Source organism: Pristiophorus japonicus, unplaced genomic scaffold (genome assembly GCF_044704955.1).
Source record: "Pristiophorus japonicus isolate sPriJap1 unplaced genomic scaffold, sPriJap1.hap1 HAP1_SCAFFOLD_58, whole genome shotgun sequence".
In the NCBI taxonomy this organism is placed as follows: Eukaryota; Metazoa; Chordata; class Chondrichthyes; family Pristiophoridae; genus Pristiophorus; species Pristiophorus japonicus.
In genome coordinates, this window is record NW_027254488.1 from 2,392,104 (window position 1) to 2,405,117 (window position 13,014).

Here is a 13,014-nt window from a genome sequence, read left to right on the forward strand (position 1 = left end):
TGCATCGATGGAAACTTCAATAACTGAACTTTACTGAGTTTAGGAACTTTAATCATTGATGAAGTTTTATCCCCTATCTGATTTTACACACACTGTATTTTAGGAGAGTGAGTTAAAATGCCCATCGCTCATGATACAAGAAACCTGGGGCGACTTTTTAAAATGTATTCCACAGAACAATATTCTCCAAAATAATGTTTCTGTCCATGCTCAAACCTTGCATATTTCACATGTGCAGCGAAGGTGATAACCGTTACACGACAGCAACCTCTGCTTGCACCTCGAAAAAAAGCATCCTGCAACGCTGCATCACTTCCCAGCAACAGATCAAAGCCACAAACAAACCATCGATTATTCCCACTTGCCCACCTCCACAGATACTGCCAGACCTGCTGAGTGTTTCCAGCATTTTCTGTTTTTACTGAATACACAAACACAGGTATTTGTTCAAAATCAAACTGGAGGTGGCCACACACAGATTGAACAGAGCCAGAGAGACAGACAGGATCGGGAAACACTGGGAAATGGGGCAAAACCAACAGGCGCCTGGCTGCAATCACCGACAGGGTCATGGGATTTACATAATCCTGGCTAGCTCAGTAGATACAGCATGAGGCTCTTATTCTCAGAGTTGTGGGTTTGAGCCCCATGTTGGGTGAATCATTATTGTTAAATGTTATGCCGCTTTCTCGGGGAAATTTCATGAATTAACCGATCAGCTTCTTTTGCACAGTGAAAGTAATGTTAATTGAGGGAGAGTCGATAATTGAATAATTGGTTCTGTGCTTTGCATGTTAACTTTCAAACCATATCCCATTTTACACACTGTACTTCAGGCATCTGATTCAGAATGTTCATTGTAACATGAACGTGCCCCTGGGGAAACAGTGAGACAGGTTTTAGAGCAAGGGTCTGGTTATTGTGAAACAGCAAACACAATATCAATTCTGGAAGAACAACAGCTAAATTAACTGATTTGAACACACAGCCTCCTGATCGGGAGTTAGACCCGTAACCGTTGCACAACGATATCCAGATTCTACAACAGTCCCAGCGGATCGGAAGGTAGAAAATGTAACATCGCTATTCAAGAAAGGAGGGAGAGAGAAAACCGGGAATTACAGGACAGTTAGTCTGACATCAGTCATCGGGAAAATGCTGTAATCCATTGTTAAGGAAGTGGTGTCAGGGCACTTTGAAAATTATAACATGATTTGACAGAGTCAACATGGTTTTATGTAAATGTCATGGGCAGGTACAGAAAATAATCAAATAAAACTAATGTTAAGCTGGCCTTCATATCTCGCGAACTCGATCACCAGCAAGTGATCAGGAAGGCAAATGGAATCTTGGCCTTTATTGCAAAGGGGATGGAGTATAAAAGCAGGGAAATCTTGCTACAGTTATACAGGGTATTGGTGAGGCAACACCTGGAATACTGCGTGCAGTTTTGTTTTCCATATTTACGAAAGGATATACTTGCTCTGGAGGCAGTTCAGAGAAGGTTCACTGGTCGATTCCGGAGTTGAGGGGGTTGACTTCTGAGGAAAGGTTGTTTAGATTGGGCCTCTACTCATTGGAATTCAGAAGAATGGGTGGTGATCTTATCCAAATGTATAGGATTATGAGGGGGCTTGACAAGGTGGATGCAGAGAGGATGTTTCCACTGGTGGGGGAGACTAGAACTCGATCTTAGAATAAGGGGCCGCCCATTTAAAACTGAGATGAGGAGAAATTTCTTCCCTCAGAGGGTTGTAAATCTGTGGAATTCGCTGCCTCAGAGAGCTGTGGAAGCTGGGACATTGAATTTATTTAAGACAGAAATCGATAATTTCTTAAACGATGAGGGGATAAGGGGTTATGGGAGCGGGCGGGGAAGTGGAGCTGCGTCAATGATCAGATCAGCCATGATCTTATTAAATGGCGGAGCAGGCTCGAGGGGCCGTGTGGCCAACTCCTGCTCCTATTTCTTATGTTCGTATAACTGGAACACAAGGGGACAGATGTTGTGTGCAGCTATACAAAGCCCTGGTTGGACCTCACTTGGGGGACTGTGTTCAGTTCTGGTACCGCACAGGTAGCATCTGCTTTTTTGCCAGGAGACGAAACTCGCCTCCGATTGTTCATCCACAGCAAGTTTAAACATAATGTTCCCGCCCGGGATAGAACCAGGAACTTTTCACATGTAAAGTAAACATGATAACCACTGCACTACAGAAACCTCTGTTACAAGGAACACAACAGAGGGGAGCTGAACAGTGAGCTCCCTCGGTGCTGATCGGGACCGATGCTGATGTGGAAGCAAGTCATCCTCGACTCCGGGGGACTGCCTCAGAAGAAGAGAGGAGGATCAGGAATGTGTTGGCTCACCTTAAACAACTTCTGTCCCTCACTGAAAGCTCTCAATCCTTCTCCTCCACTGCCCTTTACAGAAATGTCACGTAATTACCACCCACCATGTTCACTTCCACATCCTCACAGTGTGCCACAGAGACTCCTGCCGTCTCCCCGCGATCAGCGAACTCACCCAGTTTGTAAAGTTACACCCGGAACAAGTGTCCCGCAAAGGGCAGGAGAAGCCAGAGAGTCTGTAAACTCAGTGTGTAACAGGAAGTAATGGGGTTATTAACGGTGATTACAGCAATTCATCATCATCATAGGCAGTCCCTCGAAATCGAGGAAGACTTGCTTCCACTCTAAAAGTGAGTTCTCAGGTGACTGAACCGTCCAATACAGGAATTACAGTCTCTGTCACAGGTGGGACAGACAGTAGTTGAAGGAAAGGGTGGGTGGGACTGGTTTGCCACATGCTCCTTCCGCTGCCTGTGCATGTGTTCTGCATGCTCGCGACGATGAGACTCGAGGTGCTCAGCACCCTCCAGATGCTCTTCCTCCACTGAGGGTGGTCTTTATCCAGGGACTCCCAGCTTTTGGTGGGGAAGTTGCATTTTATGAAGTGGCTTTGAGGGTCCTTGAAACGTTTCCCCTGCTCACCTGGGGCTCGCTTGCTGTGTAGGAGTTCCGAGTCGAGCGCTTGCTTTTGGAGTCTTGTGTCAGGCATGCGAACAATGTGGCCCGTCCAACGGAGCTGGTCAAGTGTGGTCAGTGCTTCGATAATGGGGATGTTGGCCTGATCGAGGACGCTAACGTTGGTGCATCTGTCCTCCGAGGGGATTTGCAAGATTTTGCAGAAACATCATTCATGGTGTTTCTCCAGCGACTTGAGGTGCCCACTGTATAAGGTCCATGTCTCTGAGCCATACAGGAGGACGGGTATCACTACAGCCCTGTAGACCATGAGCTTAGTGGCAGATTTGAGGGCCTGATCTTCGAACACTCTCATCCTCAGGCGGTCGACGGCTGCACTGGCGCACTGGAGGCAGTGTTGAACCTCGTCGTCGATGCCTGCCCTCGCTGATAATAGGCTCCCGAGGTATGCAATTATTCATCCTCTCACAGACCTCAATTATTTTCATGTGATAAACTGATTGAGAAAATAAAGAGGGTTAGTGCTCGAGATCTTAACCACCCGACCACCAAGGAAAAATGACGGTAATGGTATATATTATATATATATATATATATATATTAATAGATTCATAGAATCAGAAAGATTCAGCATAGAGTGAGGCCATTTCGGCCCATCGTGTCCGCGCCGGCCGACCAAGAGCTATCCAGCTTGATCCCACTTTCCAGCTCTCGGTCCAGAGCTCTGTAGGTTGCGACTCTTTAAGTGCACATCCACGTATCTTTTAAATGTGGTGAGGGTCCCTCCCTCTACCACCCTTTCAGGCATTGAGTTCCAAACCCCCACCACCCTCTGGGTGATGAAATGTCCCCTCGTATCTCCTGAAACCTCCCCCAATTACTTTAATTCTACGCCCCCTGTTTGTTGATCTCTCTGCCAAGGGAAACAGGACCTTCCTATCCATTCTATCCAGGCCCCTCAATTTTATACACCTCAATCAGGTCTCCGCTCAGACTCCTCTGTTCCAAAGAAAAAGACTCAGCATCTCCAAACTATCCTCATAGCCAAAATTCTCCAGACCAGGCAACATTCTAGTAAATCTCCTCTGCACCCTTTCCAGTGCAATCACATCTTTCCTGTAATGTGGTGACCAGAACTGCACGCAGTACTCCAGCTGTGGTGTAGCCAGTGTTTTGTACAGTTCAAGCATAACCTCCTTGCTCTTGTATTCCATGCCTTGACTAATATAGGCAAGTATTCCATATGCCTTCTTAAACACATTAACTACCTGGCCTGCTACCTTCAGGGATCTGCGGACCTGCACTCCAAGGTCCCTTTATTCCTCTACACTTTTCAGTATCGTACCATTTAATGTGTATTCCCTTGCCTTGTTAAACCTCCCCAAATGTATTACCTCACACTCATCTGGATTGAATTCCATTTGCCACAGTTCTGCCCACCTGACCAGTACATTGATCATCATCATCATAGGCGGTCCCTCGATCGAGGACGATTTGCTTCCATGAGTTCACAGGTGTTTCGATGAAGGACCCGATGTTCCAGTCCTGAATCCAATTGAGTGGGTGGAAGATGCCTTTGTGTGGATTTTTATAACGTGAGGTGACTGTAGCACATCAGTCACCACACGGGCTTGACAGAGCGTGGTCTTGGTCCAGTGGCAAGGGTTAACCAAGACGACAGGAGACCAGCTCTGCTGCACGGACCTAGCGCACACAAATAATCGCAGTGTGGGCTGGGCCCGTGCTGCCCCTGGGCCCTCGGCTCTTCTGGGCCCCGTCCCCTCATCTGTCGCACCTCCTCCACGATCTGTCGCCGCTCCTCCACCATAAACATTCACCGCATCTCGCCACAAACACTCACCGCTCATCCGCCCCGACCTTCCCACTCCTCTCTACCTGGGCCCTGCCGATGTTCCTGCTCACGCTCCAAAATGACGACCAGGGTTTTGATGACGTCACCCAGATGCCCATTTCAAAAATGTCGGTATTTGTTTAAATACCTTAAAACTGTTCACATATATGGAATAAAGCTTGAAGCACCTCCCGGAATTCCTTATAAGATGGGATTATGGTTTGTTGATCCAGATTCCAGAATCCATGGAGAGATGTTACCCGTGGTATAAGGTGGTGTGGCTGGATTCCGATGGACTGCATGGATAGCTTACCAACTTCGCTTGTTGTTTTAGTATCATCGCGCTGGTCCCTCGGAGAACAGTGTGAAGTGGTGGGAGGATCAATGTGGCCAGGATTCGTGTCCTGGTCAATATTTATCTCTCAATCAACATCACAGAGACAGATGATCTGGTCATCATCACACTGCTGCCTATAGGAGCCTGCCGTGTGCAAATTGGCGGCTGTGTCTCCCACACTACAAGAGGGACCGCACTTCAAAAAGTACTTCATTGGCTGCAAAGCGCCTTGAGACATCCATTGATATCTTCCTGTAGTCCGCCACTTTCTTCTTCATTATCAACCACTCCGCCTGTTTTAGTGTCATCTGCAAACTTCTTACTCATACCCTCAACATTTCAGTCCAAGTCATTGATGTATACCACAAAAAGCAAGGGACCCAGCACTGAGCCCTGCGGAACCCCACTGGATCACAAAATCACCCATCAACCATTACGCTTTGTTTCCTGCCTCTGAACAAATTTTGGACCCAACTTGCCACTTTGCCCTTGAATCCCATGGGCTTTTACATTCGTAACCAGTATGCCAAGTGCGACATTATCAAAAGTTTTGCTAAAGTGCATATACATTACATCATACCACTGCCCTCATCAACCCTCCTGGTTACCTCCTCGAAAAATGCAATCAACTTAGTCAGACACAACCTTCCCTTGACAAATTCATGTTGACTATCCTTGATTAATCCATGTCTTTCCAAATGAAGATTTATCCTGTCCCTCAGGATTTTTACAAATAATTGTAAAAGGTTCGGCTGGCCAGCCTGTATTTACTCAATCCCTTTCTCCATTTTTAAACAAAGGTACAACATTAGCAGTGCTCCAATACTCTGGCCCCGCACCTGTAGCCAGTGAGGATTGGACAATGGTGGTCAGAGCCTCTGCTATTTCCTCTTTTGCTGCTCTTATCAGCCTGGGATACATTTCTTCCGGGCCTGGGGATTTATCCACTTTCTAAGCTGCGAAGCCACCAATACTTCCTCTCTCACTATGTTTATTTCATGGAATATTTCACACTTCTCCACCCTCATTGCAAAGTCCACATCGCCCCTCTCTTTTGTGAAATCAGATGCAAAGTATTCATAAAGAATCCTACCCAAGTCTTCCACCTCCGCGTACAGATTCCCTTTATGGACTCGAATAGGCCCCACTCTTTATCTTTTATCATCGTGCTCTTAATGTATTTGTAAAACATCTTTGGGTTTTCCCAGATTTAATTGCCAACATTCTCTCATGCTCTCTCTTTGCTTTCCTGATATATTTTTTAATTGGACCTCTGTACCTCTAGAGTTTCTGCAGTATTGAGTTATCGGTATCTGTCATAAGCTTCCCTTTTTTTCGTTAACTTTCCCTGTATGTCCCCTGACATCCCGGGAGCTCTAGATTTGTTAGTCAAACCTTTGTTTTAAGGGAACATACTTGCTCTGTCCCCTCAGGATCTCCTCCTTGAATGCCTCCCACTGCTCTGACACTGATTTACCAGCAAGTAGCCATTCTCAGTCCACTTTGGCGAAATTCCATCTCAGCTCAGCAACATTGGCTTTACCCCAAGTGAGAAGTTTTATTCCTGGTCCCCTTTATCCTTTTCCATAACTACTCTAATCCTTACTGAGTATGATCACTCGCACCAAAATGCTCTCCCACTGATACCCCTTCTACCTGCCTCTCTTCTATCACAAGACCCAGTCCAGAACCGCCCCTTCCTGGATGGGCTTGTTACATACTGGATAAAGAAGTTCTCCTGAATGCATTTTAGGAATTCTCCACCATCTGTACCATTCACACTATCATTATCCCAGTCAATATTCGGGTAGTTAAAATCCTCCACTATTACAGCTCTGTAGGTTTTGCACTTCTCAACAATCTGCCCATATATTTGTTCTTCTATCTCCCTCTAACTGCCCGGGGGTCTATAGTGCACTCCCAGTAGTGTGATCGCCCCTTTTTTGTTCTTTAATTCAACCCACATGGCCTCGTTTGATGACCCCTCTCACACATCATTCCTTTTCACAGCTGCAGGATCTGTCAATAATCTCTCACAACTCAACTGAAAGCAGCCGGAATGTGCAGCTTTGAGAGAGGCTTTCTGCACCGTCAGGGCTGGAAACTGTAGAGTTTTAATGTGTACCGAACTGTACAGAGTATTCAACAAATATAGCAGGACTGGTAGACATTGTGCTTTGTTAATACTGAACCAGAAATGCAAATTATTCAATGCTTCTCATATTTAATTGAGCACGTTTTCAGCTGGTTTTGAAACAGGAACCTTTTTCGTGTTAAGCGAATGTGATGACCACTACACTACGGAACCCACGCTTTCAAAGCAGACTGCAACCTGAATGCAGCAACTTAGACCGCTCGGCCTTCCTGACTGCTCAATATTATGTGTGGCCACCTGCAGTTTGATTTTGAACTTTTGTGTCCTGTCACGTGAAGTAAATGAGGACAGCAGGCGTATCTCTGCCTGACACCGGGGAAACAGTGAGACAGACCTTGGAGCAAGGGTCTGGTTATTGCCAAACAGCAAAGAAAATATTAATTCTGGAATTACCCAAAAGGACAGGGACCTCAACATGATTTAAACATGCAACTTTCTGATCAAGAGGCAGACACACCACTGCTGCACCATGAGGCCGAAACACTGAGTCTGAGATGTTCGTCTGTATGAAGGTTCTGCAATAAAAGGGGCTTTAAAATCCCCGCCCATTCCCACCGGGTGTCAGAAGCAGCGCTCACCTGCCAGTCACCATATTTTTTTTTGTTAAACTTTTGTGTTGCTTTCACGGGATAGCATCATTAATAACCCATCACCTTCTTTTGCACAATGAAAGAAACGCTAACTGAGGGAGAGTTGATACTTTAATCAATAAATACAGCAAATGCTGGAAATCTCAGCAGGTCAGGCAGCATTTGCTCGGAGACGAAACTCGGCTCAGATTGTTCATCCATAGCAAGTTTAAACATAATGCTCCCACTTGGGATCGAACCAGGGACCTTACACATATAAAGCAAACGTGACGACCACTATACTACGGAAACCTCTGGCAAAGCAGCCCCAACAGAGGGGAGCTGACCAGTGAGCACCCTCTGTGCTGATCGGGAATGTGCTGGCTCACCTAAAACAACTTCTGTCCCACACTGAAAGTTCTCAATCCTTCTCCTCCGCTGCCCGTTACAGAAATGTCACGGATCACCCAGCCACCGTGTTCACTTCCACATCCTCACAGTGGGGCCACAGAGGCTCCTACCGTCTCCCCGCGATCAATGAACTCACACAGTTTGTAAAATTAAACCCAAGCACCTGTCCGGCAAAGGGCAGGAGAAGCGGGAGAGTGTGTAAGCTCGTTCTGTAACAGATAGTCGTGGGGTTATTAACGGCGATTACAGCAATCATTAATCCTCTCACACACCTTAATTATTTTTCTGCGATGAACTGATTGAGAATGGAAAGAGGTTTAATGCTCGAGATCTTAACCACTCAACCAGGGAACAGCTTCTATAATTTCTATAAATATAAAAATATATGTTTATTTATGGACCTGAATATCAACGGCTCGCTGCCGAGACCTCATGGCGCGACGGTCGTGCATCTAACTTTGAGCGAGAGAAATTGTTCCACAGTGACATCCATTTCATCTTTTGTTCCCTTTTAAACACTAGAAATTGATACAGGGGAATAAATAGAGAAACCAAAGCACAGGGATACAGACAAGAGGAAGAGAGAAGGGGAAATACTGTCCCCACCCAGAACTAATGCAGAAACCCCTCTGCTGCGCTCGGGGTGGCCACCCACAGCCTGGATACACTAACGTCCCAACAGCTCATTGAATGTCGGAGTGGGACTGTGCGGCGCTTCAGAAGACAGGTCGAAAAAGCAAGTCACTGAATCGATCTCATGTGCTCCTTCTGCCAAGAATAGCTACACACAAAAAATGCTTTTATAAAAGTTACACCTTATCTCCAGGTTTGTCAAAAAGTTAGCTCGTTGGTGAAGGGGTATGATTCTCGTTTCTGGCTTGTTAATTGAAATTTGCGAGAGATCCCGGCCGAGCCCACTATTCTGCCGCGAACTTTGAAATGACATCGAACTTTTGCAAAGAAGGACTTGCATTTCTGCAACACCTTTCAGGAACTCATGATGCCTTAAAGCGCTTTACAATCGTTGAGTTATGTTTGAAGTGTTGTAGTGTGGGGAAAGATGTGGCCAGATCACCCCACACGAACCTCAACTCTTTGCGAAGGAGTCCGGTGCAAATAATCAGGTGCCTCAGGGACTTGGACTTTCTTTGAATGGGTTCTGCTTGTACCTGTATTCAAGCTTGAAACAGCAACTGGGCTTCCATCTCACAGGAGCAGCGTGTCGTGGTTAGTGAGTAGGTGACGAGGTTTGGGGTTGATGTACGTCACTTTCAATCTTTGAAATTTCACCAAGCAAAGAAATTATCAATCCAACTGTCCCTGTAATCCTTTTGTTCAGGTTTAATCACAGGAATATCTGCAGTCAGGAGGTGAAAAGTAATTAAAACCGACGACTGGCTTCGGCACAATCAGTATACTTTGTCACAGACAAGGCACCGGAAGGCTGGAAGGTAGATCACACCGGTTGTGGGAGAGCTGGTTGGCGGTGACATGGAAGTGCCTGCAGTGTTCGAGACCAGACTGCTTCCATGCATCCACAATGAATGTCCCTCCCTTTATTTGGGAAAAGTACAACTGAGAGTGGACAAGTTCCATCCCGGTCGGAGCAATCTGAAGCTTTAACTGACTGACACCCTGGTTTGGGATGTCTTGCAGTTTACATTTAAGTTAGTCTCTGTGGCACAATGGGTTAGCGCATTCGGCTGTTATCCGAAAGGTTGGGGGTTTGAGCCCACCCAGGGACGAAGCCTTTAACTGTTTTTCCCCGAGGATTCGGTGCCGCACAGTTCCGGGTTGTCATTGTGCGTTTTGGCTGCACGAATATATTCCGCAAACATTGCCAGCTGTGCTGTTATCCAGTGAGTTCCCACTCCAATACTTTTATGACCATTTAGTTCATGGAAAACGATAAAAAAAATTTACATGGACCATGGTCCTCCATCCAGTCCACGAGAAATAAACTACGTTATTGTGTTTAAAGGAACTGGTGGAAATTGTCTGACCTATCGTTATGGCTATGCTCAGATTCTGAGAGTCAACAGTTTGCGAAGAATTATCTCATGGCCAATGCCAAGCACGAAAATGTCTCTCAGCATTTGTTCTCGGAATCCCTCAAATTCGCAATGTCCTGCGAGGCGCCTTAATTCGACGACATCGCTCGCCACTTCCTGGCCCTCCGACCGTTGGCACGTGTAGAACCGATACCTCGCCGACAGATCGCTTTCTTTAGCATTTAGATGCTCGCAGACCAGTGTACACAATTCTTCATAGGATTTAGTTGTTGGTGTCACCAGAGCTAGAAGATTCTTCATGAGGCCATAGGTTGCTGCCCCACAGACGGTAAGGAGGATCGCCCTTCATTTGGCAGTGTTCTCGTCCCCTTCCAGCTCATTGGCCACGAAGTATTGGTCGAGTATCTCCACAAAGGCTTCGCAATCGTCCACTTCTGAGAACTTCTCCAGGATACCAACTGTTGCTTGCATTTTTCGTGGTTGTTCATTGTCTCGTCGCCAATTGATATGCTCAGAATAAAGGATGAAACTTAATATTGTGAACAATGAGTAAGTGTGACCTTAGCTCCTTTAATAAGACTCCAGAGTACAGGTACCTCATGGGTGGCCTGCTTATATACCGGGGTACTGGGATCCCTTGGGACTCCGACAGGTAGGCCCTCTGATGATGGTGTGCACAGGTTGTCAAGGGTTAAATACATAACACAAGATGTGAACAGAAATCAACCATCAAAAGCCCTGTCATTAACCATAGGGGTTTCCTGCAATTTTCTGATCGCAAAGCGCTTTCAGTCCTTGTCCTTAAAATTGCAGACGCGGAAATTGAGGAGTTTAATGACTTTGAAAGGAGGACATTGTTGTTTGGTGCCGTTCTGGTCAGAGAAATGTTTGTGAAAGGAACTTTTTGCAGAGAGAGGGATTGAGCATTTCAGCTTGTTGCTGAACACTTCTCTCTGGGCACTGAGCTGAGCAGCAATTTCTGTCGTGCAGTGGTTATCACATTTCCTTCACATTTGAAAAGTTCCCGGTTCAAGCCTGCGCAGAAACATTATTTCTCAATCAAAAACTTGTCTGCAATAAAAGCTGTTTTGGATACATTGTTGCATGAGCAATGCACATTTAAAACCAGTCTCCTCAAATACAGATTGTGCAAAATCAGTTCGGGGATAAAACTTCATCAAGGATTAAAGTTTCATGAGTTATTAAAGTTCACTTTTTGAAGTTTTGACTGTCCCTGTCAGCATTTCATTCATTCTGTGAAACAACACTATCGGTTTACACCAGGAGATCTAAGCTGCATTTGAAACCCACAAACAACTCATTAATTATTCGCTTTTTCCCAGTTCGAGAGCTCAGAGAGTCATTGTCCATCCCTGGGATACAAGCTACCTCGGACCCGGGCCAAAGCTCCCCGTACACCGAGCACAGGCTCAGGAAAACCCCGGGGGAGAGGATATCCCGGTCACTGGGCCTTCCAGCAGCCCTGAACAAGTGCCCGGTCTGAAACTTTCCAGAGTAATAACTTGTAACTGGAGCATCTAACAGTAAGGACGGCCGAGCGGTCTGAGGCACTGCTTTCATTATTTGATTAAATTATCAATTCTCCCTCAGTTCGCATTTTTATCATTGTGCAAAAGAAGATCATGAGTTCATTCATGATATTGACCCGCGAAAGCAACATAAAAGTTTAATGAAAAGTAATCGCTCAACGTGGGGCTCGAACCCACGACCCTGAGATTAAGAGTCTCATGCTCTACCGACTGAGCTAGCCGGGCTTCTCAACATCTACCCTGTCAATCCCCTTCAGAATATTATCTGTTTCAATGAGATCAACGCTCATTCTTCTCAACTCCAGAGAGTATCGGCATATTCTACACAATCTCTCACCACAGGACAGTCCTCTCATCCCAGGAATCGATCTGGTAAACCTCCGTTTTACCACCTCCAAGGCAAGTGTATCCTTCCTCAGAAAAGGAGACCAAAACTGTGCGCAGTACTCCAGGTGTGGTCTCACCAGGGCCCTGTACAATTGGAGCAAGATTTCCTTACTCTTTCCCTATGGGCGGAATATTGGTGCTATGGTCCGAATATCCAGATTTTCTGCTGATTCTACGGTTGTATAAAAAGTTATTAAAATTCGACACTCACTCGGCAAACATATTTGTATTTCCTTCAGTGTGCAACACTGATGGATGGATTAATGATGATTGAAACAATTATTCAGTATCTCACAGACTTGAATTATATTTGTCAGCTTGCTCTGTAAACATGCTTTCCCTCACCAGGAATCAGACCCAGACCACGGCAGTGAGAGCACCGAATACTAAGCACTGGACTACCAGGGAACACTGCTTGCAGCCTCTGCGATAGCTTTAAATATAGTCAGCTTACAATCACAGCTGAGAATTGTGCGGTGACACGGCGTGTAACTGGATTTGCTGGGAGCAGCGTGGAGGCCCCGACCTGCGTGAGAACACCAGCGGCAGGTCGGGGCCATAAAAGGAGCGGTGAGCGGCGGCCTGGGAGCAGCGTGGTGGTGTACCACGGCAAGGCACAGCGCGAGCTGGTGCAGGAGGGCGACGGCAGCGAAGAGTGACGTCATCAAAGTCCAGGTCGGTGATTGGAGCGTGGGCAGGTACAGCAGGAGCAGCGAGAGACTGTGGAGGGATGTGATCGGGGCCCAGGGGTGG

The 13,014-nt window shown here is 46.3% G+C and overlaps 2 non-coding genes across 2 annotated transcripts; one reads left to right on the forward strand and one right to left on the reverse strand.

The window, feature by feature from the left end:
• The first annotated feature begins 9,983 nt into the window (after positions 1 to 9,983).
• Positions 9,984 to 10,057, forward strand: trnan-guu (transfer RNA asparagine (anticodon GUU)). The gene has a single exon. It is a non-coding gene; the product is annotated as a tRNA-Asn (tRNA).
• A 1,969-nt stretch (positions 10,058 to 12,026) lies between these two features.
• Positions 12,027 to 12,099, reverse strand: trnak-cuu (transfer RNA lysine (anticodon CUU)). Its single transcript has one exon. It is a non-coding gene; the product is annotated as a tRNA-Lys (tRNA).
• Between the last annotated feature and the right edge of the window lie 915 nt (positions 12,100 to 13,014).